Genomic DNA, 15,808 nt, shown 5'->3' on the forward strand with positions numbered 1-15,808 from the left:
GACTTTTTACACGTGAGACCTTTTTTGCCCATAAGACTTTTCTTACCTGTGAGACCTTATTTGCCCGACAATTTTTTTACTTGTGAGACCTTTTTTGCCCATGAGACTTTTTTTACCTGTGAGAATTTTAGAACCTATGAGACTTTCTATAACTATGAGATTTTTTTTACCTGTGATACTTTTTTTAGACACGAGACTTTTTTTACCCGTCAGACCTTTTTTACTTGTCAGGCATTTTACCCAATACACTTTTTACCAAGGAAAAGTTTTAGCCGTGAGACTTTTCATACCTGTTAGACTTACAACACCTGACACCTTTTTTAGCCGTGAGAATTTTTTTACCCATGAGACTTTTTTACCCGTAAGACTTTTTACACTTGAGACCTTTTTTGCTCATAAGACTTTTCTTACCTGTGAGACCTTTTTTGCCCATGAGAATTTTTTTACCAGTGAGATCTTTTACCTGTGAGACTTTTTTAACCCATGAGACTTTTTTACCCGTAAGACTTTTTACACGTGAGACCTTTTTTGCCCATAAGACTTTTCTTACCTGTGAGACCTTTTTTGCCCATGACACTTTTTTTATCCGTCTAGACATTTTACCCAATAGACTGTTTACCAAGGAAAATTTTTTTCCGTGAGACTTTTTATACCTGTTAGACTTACAACACCTGACACCTTTTTTAGCCGTGAGAATTTTTTTACCCATGAGACTTTTTTTACCCATGAGACTTTTTTACCCGTAAGGCTTTTTACACTTGAGACCTTTTTTGCTCATAAGACTTTTCTTACCTGTGAGACCTTTTTTGCCCATGACAATTTTTTTACCTGTGAGAATTTTTACCTGTGAGACTTTTTTTACGCATGAGACTTTTCTTACCTGTGAGACCTTTTTTGCCCATGAGACTTTTCTTACCTGTCAGACCTTTTTTGCCCATGAGACTTTTTTTACCCGTCAGACATTTTACCCAATAGACTGTTTACCAAGGAAAATTTTTATCCGTGAGACTTTTTATACCTGCTAGACTTACAACACCTGACACCTTTTTTACCCGTGAGAATTTTTTTACCCATGAGACTTTTTTACCCGTAAGACTTTTTACACTTGAGACCTTTTTTGCTCATAAGACTTTTCTTACCTGTGAGACCTTTTTTGCCCATGAGAATTTTTTTACCACTGAGACTTTTTTTACGCATGAGACTTTTCTTACCTGTGAGCCCTTTTTTGCCCATGAGACTTTTCTTACCTGTCAGACCTTTTTTACCCATGAGACTTTTTTACCCGTAAGACTTTTTACACTTGAGACCTTTTTTGCTCATAAGACTTTTCTTACCTGTGAGACCTTTTTTGGCCATGAGAATTTTTTTACCAGTGAGATCTTTTACCTGTGAGACTTTTTTTACCCATGAGACTTTTTTACCCGTAAGACGTTTTACACGTGAGACCTTTTTTGCCCATAAGACTTTTCTTACCTGTCAGACCTTTTTTGCCCATGAGACTTTTTTTATCCGTCTAGACATTTTACCCAATAGACTGTTTACCAAGGAAAATTTTTATCCGTGACTTTTTATACCTGCTAGACTTACAACACCTGACACCTTTTTTACCCGTGAGAATGTTTTTACCCATGAGACTTTTTTACCCGTAAGACTTTTTACACTTGAGACCTTTTTTGCTCATAAGACTTTTCTTACCTGTGAGACCTTTTTTGCCCATGACACTTTTTTTACCTGTGAGAATTTTAGAACCTATGAGACTTTCTATAACTATGAGACTTTTTTTACCTGTGATACTTTTTTTAGCCATGAGACTTTTTTTAAACGATAGACCTTTTTTACCCCTGAGACACTTTTACACTTGAATCTTTTTACCCATGAGACTTTTTCACCCACGAGACTTTTTTTACCCGTCAGACCTTTTTTACTTGTCAGGCATTTTACACAATACACTTTTTACCAAGGAAAAGTTTTTGCCGTGAGACTTTTTATACCTGTTAGACTTACAACACCTGACACCTTTTTTAGCCGTGAGAATTTTTTTACCCATGAGACTTTTTTTACCCATGAGACTTTTTTACCCGTAAGGCTTTTTACACTTGAGACCTTTTTTGCTCATAAGACTTTTCTTACCTGTGAGACCTTTTTTGCCCATGACAATTTTTTTACCTGTGAGAATTTTTACCTGTGAGACTTTTTTTACGCATGAGACTTTTCTTACCTGTGAGACCTTTTTTGCCCATGAGACTTTTCTTACCTGTCAGACCTTTTTTGCCCATGAGACTTTTTTTACCCGTCAGACATTTTACCCAATAGACTGTTTACCAAGGAAAATTTTTATCCGTGAGACTTTTTATACCTGCTAGACTTACAACACCTGACACCTTTTTTACCCGTGAGAATTTTTTTACCCATGAGACTTTTTTACCCGTAAGACTTTTTACACTTGAGACCTTTTTTGCTCATAAGACTTTTCTTACCTGTGAGACCTTTTTTGCCCATGAGAATTTTTTTACCAGTGAGATCTTTTACCTGTGAGACTTTTTTAACCCATGAGACTTTTTTACCCGTAAGACTTTTTACACGTGAGACCTTTTTTGCCCATAAGACTTTTCTTACCTGTGAGACCTTTTTTGCCCATGACACTTTTTTTATCCGTCTAGACATTTTACCCAATAGACTGTTTACCAAGGAAAATTTTTTTCCGTGAGACTTTTTATACCTGTTAGACTTACAACACCTGACACCTTTTTTAGCCGTGAGAATTTTTTTACCCATGAGACTTTTTTTACCCATGAGACTTTTTTACCCGTAAGGCTTTTTACACTTGAGACCTTTTTTGCTCATAAGACTTTTCTTACCTGTGAGACCTTTTTTGCCCATGACAATTTTTTTACCTGTGAGAATTTTTACCTGTGAGACTTTTTTTACAAATGAGACTTTTCTTACCTGTGAGACCTTTTTTGCCCATGAGACTTTTCTTACCTGTCAGACCTTTTTTGCCCATGAGACTTTTTTTACCCGTCAGACATTTTACCCAATAGACTGTTTACCAAGGAAAATTTTTATCCGTGAGACTTTTTATACCTGCTAGACTTACAACACCTGACACCTTTTTTACCCGTGAGAATTTTTTTACCCATGAGACTTTTTTACCCGAAAGACTTTTTACACTTGAGACCTTTTTTGCTCATAAGACTTTTCTTACCTGTGAGACCTTTTTTGCCCATGACAATTTTTTTACCTGTGAGACTTTTTTTACGCATGAGACTTTTCTTACCTGTGAGCCCTTTTTTGCCCATGAGACTTTTCTTACCTGTCAGACCTTTTTTACCCATGAGACTTTTTTACCCGTAAGGCTTTTTACACTTGAGACCTTTCTTGCTCATAAGACTTTTCTTACCTGTGAGACCTTTTTTACCCATGACAATTTTTTTACCACTGAGAATTTTTATCTGTGAGACTTTTTTTACGCATGAGACTTTTCTTACCTGTGAGACCTTTTTTACCCATGAGACTTTTCTTACCTGTCAGACCTTTTTTGCCCATGACACTTTTTTTACCTGTGAGAATTTTAGAACCTATGAGACTTTCTATAACTATGAGACTTTTTTTACCTGTGATACTTTTTTTAGCCATGAGACTTTTTTTAAACGATAGACCTTTTTTACCCCTGAGACACTTTTACACTTGAATCTTTTTACCCATGAGACTTTTTCACCCACGAGACTTTTTTTACCCGTCAGACCTTTTTTACTTGTCAGGCATTTTACACAATACACTTTTTACCAAGGAAAAGTTTTAGCCGTGAGACTTTTTATACCTGTTAGACTTACAACACCTGACACCTTTTTTAGCCGTGAGAATTTTTTTACCCATGAGACTTTTTTTACCCATGAGACTTTTTTACCCGTAAGGCTTTTTACACTTGAGACCTTTTTTGCTCATAAGACTTTTCTTACCTGTGAGACCTTTTTTGCCCATGAGAATTTTTTTACCACTGAGAATTTTTACCTGTGAGACTTTTTTTACGCATGAGACTTTTCTTACCTGTGAGACCTTTTTTGCCCATGAGACTTTTCTTACCTGTCAGACCTTTTTTGCCCATGAGACTTTTTTTACCCGTCAGACATTTTACCCAATAGACTGTTTACCAAGGAAAATTTTTATCCGTGAGACTTTTTATACCTGCTAGACTTACAACACCTGACACCTTTTTTACCCGTGAGAATGTTTTTACCCATGAGACTTTTTTACCCGTAAGACTTTTTACACTTGAGACCTTTTTTGCTCATAAGACTTTTCTTACCTGTGAGACCTTTTTTGCCCATGAGAATTTTCTTACTTGTGAGAATTTTTACCTGTGAGACTTTTTTTACGCATGAGACTTTTCTTACCTGTGAGACCTTTTTTGCCCATGAGACTTTTCTTACCTGTCAGACCTTTTTTACCCATGAGACTTTTTTACCCGTAAGACTTTTTTCACTTGAGACCTTTTTTGCTCATAAGACTTTTCTTACCTGTGAGACCTTTTTTGGCCATGAGAATTTTTTTACCAGTGAGATATTTTACCTGTGAGACTTTTTTTACCCATGAGACTTTTTTACCCGTAAGACTTTTTACACGTGAGACCTTTTTTGCCCATAAGACTTTTCTTACCTGTGAGACCTTTTTTGCCCATGAGACTTTTTTTATCTGTCTAGACATTTTACCCATTAGACTGTTTACCAAGGAAAATTTTTATCCGTGAGACTTTTTATACCTGCTAGACGTACAACACCTGACACCTTTTTTACCCGTGAGAATTTTTTTACCCATGAGACTTTTTTACCCGTAAGACTTTTTACACTTGAGTCCTTTCTTGCTCATAAGACTTTTCTTACCTGTGAGACCTTTTTTGCCCATGACAATTTTTTTACCACTGAGAATTTTTATCTGTGAGACTTTTTTTACGCATGAGACTTTTCTTACCTGTGAGACCTTTTTAGCCCATGAGACTTTTCTTACCTGTCAGACCTTTTTTACCCATGAGACTTTTTTACCCGTAAGACTTTTTACACTTGAGACCTTTCTTGCTCATAAGACTTTTCTTACCTGTGAGACCTTTTTTGCCCATGACACTTTTCTTACCTGTCAGACCTTTTTTGCCCATGAGACTTTTTTTACCCGTCAGACATTTTACCCAATAGACTTTTTACCAAGGAAAATTTTTATCCGTGAGACTTTTTATACCTGCTAGACTTACAACACCTGACACCTTTTTTACCCGTGAGAATGTTTTTACCCATGAGACTTTTTTACCTGTAAGACTTTTTACACTTGAGACCTTTTTTGCTCATAAGACTTTTCTTACCTGTGAGACCTTTTTTTGCCCATGAGACTTTTTTTACCTGTGAGAATTTTAGAACCTATGAGACTTTCTATAACTATGAGACTTTTTTTACCTGTGATACTTTTTTTAGCCATGAGACTTTTTTTAAACGATAGACCTTTTTTACCCCTGAGACACTTTTACACTTGAATCTTTTTACCCATGAGACTTTTTCACCCACGAGACTTTTTTTACCCGTCAGACCTTTTTTACTTGTCAGGCATTTTACCCAATACACTTTTTACCAAGGAAAAGTTTTAGCCGTGAGACTTTTCATACCTGTTAGACCTACAGCACCTGACACCTTTTTTAGCCGTGAGAATTTTTTTACCCATGAGACTTTTTTTACCCATGAGACTTTTTTACCCGTAAGACTTTTTACACTTGAGACCTTTTTTGTCCATAAGACTTTTCTTACCTGTGAGACCTTTTTTGCCCATGAGAATTTTCTTACTTGTGAGAATTTTTACCTGTGAGACTTTTTTTACGCATGAGACTTTTCTTACCTGTGAGACCTTTTTTGCCCATGAGACTTTTCTTACCTGTCAGATCTTTTTTGCCCATGAGACTTTTTTTATCCGTCAGACATTTTACCCAATAGACTTTTTACCAAGGAAAATTTTTATCCGTGAGACTTTTTATACCTGCTAGACTTACAACACCTGACACCTTTTTTACCCGTGAGAATGTTTTTACCCATGAGACTTTTTTACCCGTAAGACTTTTTACACTTGAGACCTTTTTTGCTCATAAGACTTTTCTTACCTGTGAGACCTTTTTTGCCCATGACACTTTTTTTACCTGTGAGAATTTTAGAACCTATGAGACTTTCTATAACTATGAGACTTTTTTTACCTGTGATACTTTTTTTAGCCATGAGACTTTTTTTAAACGATAGACCTTTTTTACCCCTGAGACACTTTTACACTTGAATCTTTTTACCCATGAGACTTTTTCACCCACGAGACTTTTTTTACCCGTCAGACCTTTTTTACTTGTCAGGCATTTTACCCAATACACTTTTTACCAAGGAAAAGTTTTAGCCGTGAGACTTTTTATACCTGTTAGACTTACAACACCTGACACCTTTTTTAGCCGTGAGAATTTTTTTACCCATGAGACTTTTTTTACCCATGAGACTTTTTTACCCGTAAGACTTTTTACACTTGAGACCTTTTTTGCTCATAAGACTTTTCTTACCTGTGAGACCTTTTTTGCCCATGAGAATTTTTTTACCTGTGAGACTTTTTTTACCCATGAGACTTTTCTTACCTGTGAGACCTTTTTTGCCCATGACAATTTTTTTACCACTGAGAATTTTTACCTGTGAGACTTTTTTTACGCATGAGACTTTTCTTACCTGTGAGACCTTTTTTACCCATGAGACTTTTCTTACCTGTCAGACCTTTTTTACCCATGAGACTTTTTTACCCGTAAGACTTTTTACACTTGAGACCTTTTTCGCTCATAAGACTTTTCTTACCTGTGAGACCTTTTTTGCCCATGACAATTTTTTTACCACTGAGAATTTTTACCTGTGAGACTTTTTTTACGCATGAGACTTTTCTTACCTGTGAGACCTTTTTTGCCCATGAGACTTTTCTTACCTGTCAGACCTTTTTTGCCCATGAGACTTTTTTTATCCGTCTAGACATTTTACCCAATAGACTGTTTACCAAGGAAAAGTTTTATCCGTGAGACTTTTTATACCTGCTAGACTTACAACACCTGACACCTTTTTTACCCGTGAGAATGTTTTTACCCATGAGACTTTTTTACCCGTAAGACTTTTTACACTTGAGACCTTTTTTGCTCATAAGACTTTTCTTACCTCTCAGACCTTTTTTGCCCATGACACTTTTTTTACCTGTGAGAATTTTAGAACCTATGATACTTTCTATAACTATGAGACTTTTTTTACCTGTGATACTTTTTTTAGCCATGAGACTTTTTTTAAACGATAGACCTTTTTTACCCCTGAGACACTTTTACACTTGAATCTTTTTACCCATGAGACTTTTTCACCCACGAGACTTTACTTACCCGTCAGACCTTTTTTACTTGTCAGGCATTTTACCCAATACACTTTTTACCAAGGAAAAGTTTTAGCCGTGAGACTTTTTATACCTGCTAGACTTACAACACCTGACACCTTTTTTACCCGTGAGAATTTTTTTACCCATGAGACTTTTTTTACCCATGAGACTTTTTTACCCGTAAGACTTTTTACACTTGAGACCTTTTTTGCTCATAAGACTTTTCTTACCTGTGAGACCTTTTTTGCCCGAGAATTTTTTTACCTGTGAGAACTTTTACCTGTGAGACTTTTTTTACCCATGAGACTTTTTTACCCGTAAGACTTCTTACACGTGAGACCTTTTTTGCCCATAAGACTTTTCTTACCTGTGAGACCTTTTTTGCCCATGAGACTTTTCTTACTTGTGAGAATTTTTACCTGTGAGACTTTTTTTACGCATGAGACTTTTCTTACCTGTCAGACCTTTTTTGCCCATGAGACTTTTCTTACCTGTCAGACCTTTTTTGCCCATAAGACTTTTTTTATCCGTCAGACATTTTACCCAATAGACTGTTTACCAAGGAAAATTTTTATCCGTGAGACTTTTTATACCTGCTAGACCTACAGCACCTGACACCTTTTTTACCCGTGAGAATGTTTTTACCCATGAGACTTTTTTACCCGTAAGACTTTTTACACTTGAGACCTTTTTTGCTCATAAGACTTTTCTTACCTGTGAGACCTTTTTTGCCCATGACAATTTTTTTACCACTGAGAATTTTTACCTGTGAGACTTTTTTTACGCATGAGACTTTTCTTACCTGTCAGACCTTTTTTGCCCATGAGACTTTTCTTACCTGTCAGACCTTTTTTGCCCATGAGACTTTTTTTATCCATCTAGACATTTTACCCAATAGACTGTTTACCAAGGAAAAGTTTTATCCGTGAGACTTTTTATACCTGCTAGACTTACAACACCTGACACCTTTTTTACCCGTGAGAATGTTTTTACCCATGAGACTTTTTTACCCGTAAGACTTTTTACACTTGAGACCTTTTTTGCTCATAACACTTTTCTTACCTGTCAGACCTTTTTTGCCCATGACACTTTTTTTACCTGTGAGAATTTTAGAACCTATGAGACTTTCTATAACTATGAGACTTTTTTTACCTGTGATACTTTTTTTAGCCATGAGACTTTTTTTAAACGATAGACCTTTTTTACCCCTGAGACACTTTTACACTTGAATCTTTTTACCCATGAGACTTTTTCACCCACGAGACTTTTCTTACCCGTCAGACCTTTTTTACTTGTCAGGCATTTTACCCAATACACTTTTTACCAAGGAAAAGTTTTAGCCGTGAGACTTTTTATACCTGTTAGACTTACAACACCTGACACCTTTTTTACCCGTGAGAATTTTTTTACCCATGAGACTTTTTTTACCCATGAGACTTTTTTACCCGTAAGACTTTTTACACTTGAGACCTTTTTTGCTCATAAGACTTTTCTTACCTGTGAGACCTTTTTTGCCCGAGAATTTTTTTACCTGTGAGAACTTTTACCTGTGAGACTTTTTTTACCCATGAGACTTTTTTACCCGTAGGACTTCTTACACGTGAGACCTTTTTTGCCCATAAGACTTTTCTTACCTGTGAGACCTTTTTTGCCCATGAGACTTTTCTTACTTGTGAGAATTTTTACCTGTGAGACTTTTTTTACGCATGAGACTTTTCTTACCTGTCAGACCTTTTTTGCCCATGAGACTTTTCTTACCTGTCAGACCTTTTTTGCCCATAAGACTTTTTTTATCCGTCAGACATTTTACCCAATAGACTTTTTACCAAGGAAAATTTTTATCCGTGAGACTTTTTATACCTGCTAGACTTACAACACCTGACACCTTTTTTACCCGTGAGAATGTTTTTACCCATGAGACTTTTTTACCCGTAAGACTTTTTACACTTGAGACCTTTTTTGCTCATAAGACTTTTCTTACCTGTGAGACCTTTTTTGCCCATGACAATTTTTTTACCACTGAGAATTTTTACCTGTGAGACTTTTTTTACGCATGAGACTTTTCTTACCTGTCAGACCTTTTTTGCCCATGAGACTTTTTTTATCCGTCTAGACATTTTACCCAATAGACTGTTTACCAAGGAAAATTTTTATCCGTGAGACTTTTTATACCTGCTAGACTTACAACACCTGACACCTTTTTTACCCGTGAGAATGTTTTTACCCATGAGACTTTTTTACCCGTAAGACTTTTTACACTTGAGACCTTTTTTGCTCATAAGACTTTTCTTACCTCTCAGACCTTTTTTGCCCATGACACTTTTTTTACCTGTGAGAATTTTAGAACCTATGAGACTTTCTATAACTATGAGACTTTTTTTACCTGTGATACTTTTTTTAGCCATGAGACTTTTTTTAAACGATAGACCTTTTTTACCCCTGAGACACTTTTACACTTGAATCTTTTTACCCATGAGACTTTTTCACCCACGAGACTTTTTTTACCCGTCAGACCTTTTTTACTTGTCAGGCATTTTACCCAATACACTTTTTACCAAGGAAAAGTTTTAGCCGTGAGACTTTTTATACCTGTTAGACTTACAACACCTGACACCTTTTTTAGCCGTGAGAATTTTTTTACCCATGAGACTTTTTTTACCCATGAGACTTTTTTACCCGTAAGACTTTTTACACTTGAGACCTTTTTTGCTCATAAGACTTTTCTTACCTGTGAGACCTTTTTTGCCCGAGAATTTTTTTACCTGTGAGATCTTTTACCTGTGAGACTTTTTTTACCCATGAGACTTTTTTACCCGTAAGACTTTTTACACGTGAGACCTTTTTTGCCCATAAGACTTTTCTTACCTGTGAGACCTTTTTTGCCCATGAGACTTTTTTTATCCGTCTAGACATTTTACCCAATAGACTGTTTACCAAGGAAAAGTTTTATCCGTGAGACTTTTTATACCTGTTAGACTTACAACACCTGACACCTTTTTTACCCATGAGAATTTTTTTACCCATGAGACTTTTTTACCCGTAAGACTTTTTACACTTGAGACCTTTTTTGCTCATAAGACTTTTCTTACCTGTGAGACTTTTTTTACCCATAAGAGTTTTTTACCTGTGAGACTTTTTACACTTGAGACCTTTTTTGCTCATAAGACTTTTCTTACCTGTGAGACCTTTTTTGCCCATGACAATTTTTTTACCACTGAGAATTTTTACCTGTGAGACTTTTTTTACGCATGAGACTTTTCTTACCTGTGAGACCTTTTTTACCCATGAGACTTTTCTTACCTGTCAGACCTTTTTTGCCCATAAGACTTTTTTTATCCGTCAGACATTTTACCCAATAGACTTTTTACCAAGGAAAATTTTTATCCGTGAGACTTTTTATACCTGTTAGACTTACAACACCTGACACCTTTTTTACCCGTGAGAATGTTTTTACCCATGAGACTTTTTTACCCGTAAGACTTTTTACACTTGAGACCTTTTTTGCTCATAAGACTTTTCTTACCTCTCAGACCTTTTTTGCCCATGACACTTTTTTTACCTGTGAGAATTTTAGAACCTATGAGACTTTCTATAACTATGAGACTTTTTTTACCTGTGATACTTTTTTTAGCCATGATACTTTTTTTAAACGATAGACCTTTTTTACCCCTGAGACACTTTTACACTTGAATCTTTTTACCCATGAGACTTTTTCACCCACGAGACTTTTCTTACCCGTCAGACCTTTTTTACTTGTCAGGCATTTTACCCAATACACTTTTTACCAAGGAAAAGTTTTAGCCGTGAGACTTTTTATACCTGTTAGACTTACAACACCTGACACCTTTTTTAGCCGTGAGAATTTTTTTACCCATGAGACTTTTTTTACCCATGAGACTTTTTTACCCGTAAGACTTTTTACACGTGAGACCTTTTTTGCTCATAAGACTTTTCTTACCTGTGAGACCTTTTTTGCCCGAGAATTTTTTTACCTGTGAGATCTTTTACCTGTGAGACTTTTTTTACCCATGAGACTTTTTTACCCGTAAGACTTTTTACACTTGAGACCTTTTTTGCTCATAAGACTTTTCTTACCTGTGAGACCTTTTTTGCCCATGACAATTTTTTTACCACTGAGAATTTTTACCTGTGAGACTTTTTTTACGCATGAGACTTTTCTTACCTGTGAGACCTTTTTTACCCATGAGACTTTTCTTACCTGTCAGACCTTTTTTACCCATGAGACTTTTTTACCCGTAAGACTTTTTACACTTGAGACCTTTTTCGCTCATAAGACTTTTCTTACCTGTGAGACCTTTTTTGCCCATGAGAATTTTTTTACCTGTGAGATTTTTTACCTGTGAGACTTTTTTTACGCATGAGACTTTTCTTACCTGTGAGACCTTTTTTACCCATGAGACTTTTCTTACCTGTCAGACCTTTTTTGCCCATGAGACTTTTTTTATCCGTCAGACATTTTACCCAATAGACTTTTTACCAAGGAAAATTTTTATCCGTGAGACTTTTTATACCTGCTAGACTTACAACACCTGACACCTTTTTTACCCGTGAGAATGTTTTTACCCATGAGACTTTTTTACCCGTAAGACTTTTTACACTTGAGACCTTTTTTGCTCATAAGACTTTTCTTACCTGTGAGACCTTTTTTGCCCATGACAATTTTTTTACCAGTGAGATCTTTTACCTGTGAGACTTTTTTTACCCATGAGACTTTTTTACCCGTAAGACTTTTTACACTTGAGACCTTTTTTGCTCATAAGACTTTTCTTACCTGTGAGACCTTTTTTGCCCATGACAATTTTTTTACCACTGAGAATTTTTACCTGTGAGACTTTTTTTACGCATGAGACTTTTCTTACCTGTGAGACCTTTTTTACCCATGAGACTTTTCTTACCTGTCAGACCTTTTTTACCCATGAGACTTTTTTACCCGTAAGACTTTTTACACTTGAGACCTTTTTCGCTCATAAGACTTTTCTTACCTGTGAGACCTTTTTTGCCCATGAGAATTTTTTTACCTGTGAGATTTTTTACCTGTGAGACTTTTTTTACGCATGAGACTTTTCTTACCTGTGAGACCTTTTTTACCCATGAGACTTTTCTTACCTGTCAGACCTTTTTTGCCCATGAGACTTTTTTTATCCGTCAGACATTTTACCCAATAGACTTTTTACCAAGGAAAATTTTTATCCGTGAGACTTTTTATACCTGCTAGACTTACAACACCTGACACCTTTTTTACCCGTGAGAATGTTTTTACCCATGAGACTTTTTTACCCGTAAGACTTTTTACACTTGAGACCTTTTTTGCTCATAAGACTTTTCTTACCTGTGAGACCTTTTTTGCCCATGAGAATTTTTTTACCAGTGAGATCTTTTACCTGTGAGACTTTTTTTACCCATGAGACTTTTTTACCCGTAAGACTTTTTACACTTGAGACCTTTTTTGCTCATAAGACTTTTCTTACCTGTCAGACCTTTTTTACCCATGAGACTTTTTTACCCGTAAGACTTCTTACACGTGAGACCTTTTTTGCCCATAAGACTTTTCTTACCTGTGAGACCTTTTTTGCCCATGAGACTTTTCTTACTTGTGAGAATTTTTACCTGTGAGACTTTTTTTACGCATGAGACTTTTCTTACCTGTCAGACCTTTTTTGCCCATGAGACTTTTCTTACCTGTCAGACCTTTTTTGCCCATAAGACTTTTTTTATCCGTCAGACATTTTACCCAATAGACTGTTTACCAAGGAAAATTTTTATCCGTGAGACTTTTTATACCTGCTAGACTTACAACACCTGACACCTTTTTTACCCGTGAGAATGTTTTTACCCATGAGACTTTTTTACCCGTAAGACTTTTTACACTTGAGACCTTTTTTGCTCATAAGACTTTTCTTACCTGTGAGACCTTTTTTGCCCATGACAATTTTTTTACCACTGAGAATTTTTACCTGTGAGACTTTTTTTACGCATGAGACTTTTCTTACCTGTGAGACCTTTTTTGCCCATGAGACTTTTCTTACCTGTCAGACCTTTTTTGCCCATGAGACTTTTTTTATCCATCTAGACATTTTACCCAATAGACTGTTTACCAAGGAAAAGTTTTATCCGTGAGACTTTTTATACCTGCTAGACTTACAACACCTGACACCTTTTTTACCCGTGAGAATGTTTTTACCCATGAGACTTTTTTACCCGTAAGACTTTTTACACTTGAGACCTTTTTTGCTCATAAGACTTTTCTTACCTCTCAGACCTTTTTTGCCCATGACACTTTTTTTACCTGTGAGAATTTTAGAACCTATGAGACTTTCTATAACTATGAGACTTTTTTTACCTGTGATACTTTTTTTAGCCATGAGACTTTTTTTAAACGATAGACCTTTTTTACCCCTGAGACACTTTTACACTTGAATCTTTTTACCCATGAGACTTTTTCACCCACGAGACTTTTCTTACCCGTCAGACCTTTTTTACTTGTCAGGCATTTTACCCAATACACTTTTTACCAAGGAAAAGTTTTAGCCGTGAGACTTTTTATACCTGTTAGACTTACAACACCTGACACCTTTTTTACCCGTGAGAATTTTTTTACCCATGAGACTTTTTTTACCCATGAGACTTTTTTACCCGTAAGACTTTTTACACTTGAGACCTTTTTTGCTCATAAGACTTTTCTTACCTGTGAGACCTTTTTTGCCCGAGAATTTTTTTACCTGTGAGAACTTTTACCTGTGAGACTTTTTTTACCCATGAGATTTTTTTACCCGTAGGACTTCTTACACGTGAGACCTTTTTTGCCCATAAGACTTTTCTTACCTGTGAGACCTTTTTTGCCCATGAGACTTTTCTTACTTGTGAGAATTTTTACCTGTGAGACTTTTTTTACGCATGAGACTTTTCTTACCTGTCAGACCTTTTTTGCCCATGAGACTTTTCTTACCTGTCAGACCTTTTTTGCCCATAAGACTTTTTTTATCCGTCAGACATTTTACCCAATAGACTTTTTACCAAGGAAAATTTTTATCCGTGAGACTTTTTATACCTGCTAGACTTACAACACCTGACACCTTTTTTACCCGTGAGAATGTTTTTACCCATGAGACTTTTTTACCCGTAAGACTTTTTACACTTGAGACCTTTTTTGCTCATAAGACTTTTCTTACCTGTGAGACCTTTTTTGCCCATGACAATTTTTTTACCACTGAGAATTTTTACCTGTGAGACTTTTTTTACGCATGAGACTTTTCTTACCTGTCAGACCTTTTTTGCCCATGAGACTTTTTTTATCCGTCTAGACATTTTACCCAATAGACTTTTTACCAAGGAAAATTTTTATCCGTGAGACTTTTTATACCTGCTAGACTTACAACACCTGACACCTTTTTTACCCGTGAGAATGTTTTTACCCATGAGACTTTTTTACCCGTAAGACTTTTTACACTTGAGACCTTTTTTGCTCATAAGACTTTTCTTACCTGTGAGACCTTTTTTGCCCATGACACTTTTTTTACCTGTGAGAATTTTAGAACCTATGAGACTTTCTATAACTATGAGACTTTTTTTACCTGTGATACTTTTTTTAGCCATGAGACTTTTTTTAAACGATAGACCTTTTTTACCCCTGAGACACTTTTACACTTGAATCTTTTTACCCATGAGACTTTTTCACCCACGAGACTTTTTTTACCCGTCAGACCTTTTTTACTTGTCAGGCATTTTACCCAATACACTTTTTACCAAGGAAAAGTTTTAGCCGTGAGACTTTTTATACCTGTTAGACTTACAAAACCTGACACCTTTTTTAGCCGTGAGAATTTTTTTACCCATGAGACTTTTTTTACCCATGAGACTTTTTTACCCGTAAGACTTTTTACACTTGAGACCTTTTTTGCTCATAAGACTTTTCTTACCTGTGAGACCTTTTTTGCCCGAGAATTTTTTTACCTGTGAGATCTTTTACCTGTGAGACTTTTTTTACCCATGAGACTTTTTTACCCGTAAGACTTTTTACACGTGAGACCTTTTTTGCCCATAAGACTTTTCTTACCTGTGAGACCTTTTTTGCCCATGAGACTTTTTTTATCCGTCTAGACATTTTACCCAATAGACTGTTTACCAAGGAAAAGTTTTATCCGTGAGACTTTTTATACCTGTTAGACTTACAACACCTGACACCTTTTTTACCCATGAGAATTTTTTTACCCATGAGACTTTTTTACCCGTAAGACTTTTTACACTTGAGACCTTTTTTGCTCATAAGACTTTTCTTACCTGTGAGACTTTTTTTACCCATAAGAGTTTTTTACCTGTGAGACTTTTTACACTTGAGACCTTTTTTGCTCATAAGACTTTTCTTACCTGTGAGACCTTTTTTGCC

The 15,808-nt window shown here is 36.0% G+C and overlaps 1 long non-coding RNA gene across 1 annotated transcript in view; it reads right to left on the minus strand.

Annotated features, from left to right (window-relative positions):
- Positions 1-2,886: 2,886 nt before the first annotated feature.
- Positions 2,887-15,808, minus strand: part of LOC308060186 — a 61,129-nt gene continuing 48,207 nt past the window's right edge. The window contains exon 3 of the long non-coding RNA XR_013926642.1: positions 2,887-2,982. This is a non-coding gene — a long non-coding RNA (uncharacterized lncRNA). The remainder of the gene's footprint in view (positions 2,983-15,808) is intronic.

This window comes from Falco punctatus, assembly GCF_963210335.1.
Source record: "Falco punctatus genome assembly, chromosome: 1".
Lineage (NCBI taxonomy): Eukaryota > Metazoa > Chordata > Aves > Falconiformes > Falconidae > Falco > Falco punctatus.